We start from the raw sequence: 4,530 nt of genomic DNA, 5'->3' as shown, positions 1-4,530 counted from the left end.
GAGAATGGACAAGGACCCCCTTTTGTCCCAGATGCTGGATGCTCGCACATTTATCACTATGGAAACAAAAGCCCCCCCATGCCGGTTGTCTAGGAGATGGCAGCGGGGCTGGGAGCTCGTCCCGGCGTCCCCAGCGAGCAATGGGGGAAGGGGCAGGGAGAAAGGGACCCCCCCGGCCCCCTGGAGCAACCCCCCCTTTCTTCTGGGCTTTGTTGGGAGGCCAGGATCGGGTTTCTGGCAGGAACAATGCTTGGCGCAGGGGGCCACGGCTGGGCTTTTCCCCAGCCCTATTCATTAGCGCCATTAAGGAGTTGGACACCGTGGGCTGGAGGAGCCATGGGGTTTGGGGACAGCTTGGGGACAGCGCAGGACTCACCAGCCGAGCTGCAGACGGGTGCTGTCCCCGTCTGAGTGGTCACCGGGGCGCGCGGGGCATCGTCAGCATGCAGAGGGGACGGCATCCAGCTGGCAGGCAATGGGGCATGGGCACTGCTCACACGTCGGGCTCCAAGCTGAGGGGAAAAAGGAAGGCGAGTCAGGAGGGAAGGAGGATCCCTGCCCCACCACGTCCCCTCCTGTCGATCTTCACCGTGAGCATCCTAAGCACGTCACCTCCCCGGCCACCTGCAAAGGACAGGCTCACCTCGGGGGACCGACCCCAGCAGTCTCACAGCACAGCTCGCTGTGCTGCACATCTCAGCTCCACACTGTGCATCGTGCACTGTCCCCTCCCTCCCGTCACCCACCCTGCTGCCCTCCCTCCCACCCCACGCAGAGAAGAACAAAGCCCCTCCTGCATCACCCATGGGTCCTGGCCCCATCCAGACCTGAACCCTCCTTGAGCCAGTATCAGGACAGGGATTTATTATTATTATTATTGCTGTTCAAAAAGAAAAGTTTGCCCGGCAGGGGGGGGAGAGCCGGTTCGACAACACAGGTGGAGGAGCTGGAAATGGTTCCCTTGGCTCTGCCCTCCCCTGTGCCAGCAAAGCAGTGCCGAGGGCTGGGAGCCACAGCCAGACACAGGCAAATAAGGAGGAAAACTCACTTTTCTAATAGCGAGGTGATTAACTATTAGAACAAACTCCCCAGGGGAGGAGAGGCTTTGCCATCTCTTGACATCTTCAAGTCCAGACTGGATGGCGTTTGGGATGTGGCTGCAGTGCATCATGGCTTCAAAGTGCACAAAGCTTGGATGGGGCTGAGGGCCCCCAGCACATGGGGGCAAAAGGAGCTGCTACCTCCCCACCCCTGAGCCCATACATCTCCAACACCAACCATCCCTTGTATTCAAATGACCCCAAAAGATCCAAGTGCTTCTGTATGGGAAAGCTCTCTGACTTCAAACAGCTCCAGGGAAAAGCCCAACAAGCAAACCTGCTCTTCCTCTTCCCAGCAAGGCAGAGCAAAACCATGTTATGGGGCACTCTCTGCCCATCCCATTCACCACTGGGACTGTAAAGCATCACGGAGACCATGAGTGTGGAAGAGCCAGAGATGGCATTTGCTGGAGGGACAAAGCATTGTTGCTTCCCACCAGAGCAGCTGAGCAGAAGCAGCAGCAGGGAACACCTGCACAAGCATGGAGGGGTGAGCATTTCCCTCCTCAATGCAGTAAAGCAATAGGGAAACTGGGCCAAGCAGCATCACAGGGGGTCTGGGGTCCTGGATTCCAGCGAGGGCTCCACTGCTGCTGCTGCTCCCAATGAGCCCAGAGGGCTGCCAGGGAAAACTGAGGCACAAGCAGGAAACCTTATGGGACACTCAGCCGTGCTTCACATCATGACTTTTAGGCTGGCCTTGGCAAGACTGATCCAGGAAACAGCACAACGAGCATCTTTCTATGGGGTACCAGCTGGGCACAGGGTGTGCCTCCAGCACAGCCCATAAACCAGACCTAACCCAGCCCCAGAAACAGACCCAATGCAGCCCCCAAAACCCACAGCTCCCTGCAGTCTGGGAGCCAGGGCAACTCCTGCCCCAGTGCTGGCTCTGCCAAGCCCTGCACCCAGCACATCTGCTCGCTCCACTGCACCACCACGCCTTGCTGCCTTTGCTCAATAGGCGCTGTCCCTGGACACCCACTGCCTTGGCTCTTTGCAGTGACAGTCACCACTGTCCCCCTGCACCCCACAATCAATGGGGACTGGAACAGAGCAGCGGCTTTGGGTGCATCCCTGGGATGCAGCGGGCTGCAAGACACTCACAGGTGATACCCAATGTGCAGAAAGCTCCGTGGGTGCTCTGCAAGGAAGTGGAGATGGAGAGGACCAGGCAGGAGCCGTGACCACTTGGCACATCATCTCCCCACTATGGCACAAACACAAAGCCCTCTCTCCACCCGGCACCTCCTCGTCACATCTCTTCCTGCTGCCTGGAGCCCCATACTGGGAAGCAGCCCTTGCAAAGGGGCTGCTCTGCTCTGTCGGATGCCGAATGCCCCGAGGTGCCACCACCATGCTCCCATGGAGGACTCTGCAAATTTCCACGTGGGAAGAGATCCGTGGGCCAGCAGCTTCGGTGGGACACGCAGACAGCCCATGGGAAGACCAAGCAGCTTAATCCAATTCCCCCATGGGGTCCCATTCTGCTCTCAAATTGCTCAGCGTCAGCTTGGATGCAGAAGGTTTAATATCCTTTCCCAACTGCCAGCTTTAATTACGATCACGCGGGATTGTTACAATATCCACAGGAACGTCCTGTGAGCACCCAGGGATTCCCACTGTGCTGCAACAGACAAAGCACAGCCATCCCCCTGCTGCAGCTCCACGTCGGAGCACCCACTGCCTCCATGCAGGTAGGAAGGGCCGTGCCAGGTGCAGAACCAGAAAATGCACCAAAAGCAAGGGATTTGCATGAGGGCTCGCTGCAAAGAGAAAACCATTTGCATTGCAAAACGTGACAGCTCCCAGGAGCCTCACTGAGCTGCACCTTTCCCTGCCCTGTGAAGCGCCCTGCTTGCTGCTGCAGTGCTCCAAATGGGACAGCACTGTGCTGCTCAGCCCAGCGCAGGGCATGCAGCTCCCAGGGCATCACCACGTGCTGCTCCTGCTCCATGTGCACCCACGGAGTGACAGCCACATGGTCACATCAGTCCCAGGCGTCCACGAGGTGCTGGGGCGGAGCAGGGCTGTGTGCTGTCCCACACCGTAGTTTTGGGGCGTTGCTTCTCCAAAAGCATCGTGGGAAGCTCCGATGCACCACAGCGATGCCACAAAGGACAGTTCCTACCCCAAAGCAACACTCGCTGGATAAACAACGGCGCTCGGAGATGTGTTCTAGCTCTGTTTAATCCATTCCAGGTGCCTGATGCTAAATCCTGCAGGGCTGCGACGGGCAGACGGCGGCGTCCATGGCTCCAAGCTGGAAAGGCAGCGCAGGACTGGGGGTGGCAGAGCTGTGGTTTGGTCTCGCAGTGACTCCAGCCCCATTCCATCACCCTGTGATGGCTCCATGTGGGGCAGCCAGGTGAGGAGAGCCGTGCCTTTGCTGCTCCAGGGCCTTGCCCAACATCCCGGCCACACAATAAAGCCATAAAGCATCCACTGGCCACACCGGCCCTCAGGAACAGAGCCGAGATCTCAGATGTGCTCAGACCGAAGACCTGGAGCTGCTTCAGCTGTGCTTGATGCTGGGAGATGAGCTCTCACCTTCCCCCATGTCCCCTCCAGCCCCATTGTCTGTGATCAGATCCAAACAAGACACCACATCGCATCACCCAAACAGCCAAAGCGATCCTGGCAGAGGAGTGAGCACCAGCAATGCCCTTCCTGGGGTAACCCTTCCCAGCAGGGAATCCCCCAGGACAGGACAGCTTTCTTCTAACACTGCCAGCTGTGAAGCATTTCCAAAGCACCAGATATCCCAGGAACGTGTGGGTACCACAAACATGGAGCCATCCCAAAGACCCCAAATCCTGCAGGGCGCTGCTGATGGAACAGCAGGAGGGGCCCGGGCTGCCCCATATCCCACAGTGGCAGGAGCCACGGGCACACAGCATCCCGGGCAGCTCCTACGGAGCCCTCTGCATGCCCCCTCCCCGGCCCGACCCAGCACTCCCCCAGCACAAAGGCAGTACCGGGTTGTGTGCAGATCGCATCGCGCTGGGGCTGCCCCCGAGCCCGGCTCGGTCCCAACACAATCCCAACCGCTGTGATTAAGTAACAACCGTCCCCAGGGGTCCCGTGAAGATAATATTTAATTCTTCTCTCTTGTTATTATTTTTCTCCCCCAGCCTCCGCCTCGGTGATTACAACACGGCCTGGCGGGGGGGTGTGAGGGGTTCAGCTCCTGCTCCCGGAGATCGCAGCTCCACACGGAACACGGAGCTCACAGCATCGGGACAGACCGAGCCCGGCCCGAACGGGGCTGTCCCAGCAGGTGAGCGGTACCGGGCAGCCCCCACCTCACCGTTCCCCTCCCTATCCCGGCCCCAGCCCCGTGCCCACCCCCGTGCCCCGCTTTGCTCCGGGGAAACACAAAGAGCTCCGGCACTGAGGGCTGAGATCCGCAATCACTGCACGGCAAAAC

The sequence above is a fragment of the Meleagris gallopavo genome, chromosome 27, assembly GCF_000146605.3.
Source record: "Meleagris gallopavo isolate NT-WF06-2002-E0010 breed Aviagen turkey brand Nicholas breeding stock chromosome 27, Turkey_5.1, whole genome shotgun sequence".
NCBI classification, from domain to species: Eukaryota; Metazoa; Chordata; class Aves; order Galliformes; family Phasianidae; genus Meleagris; species Meleagris gallopavo.
Note: the sequence above shows the minus strand (reverse complement) of the source record.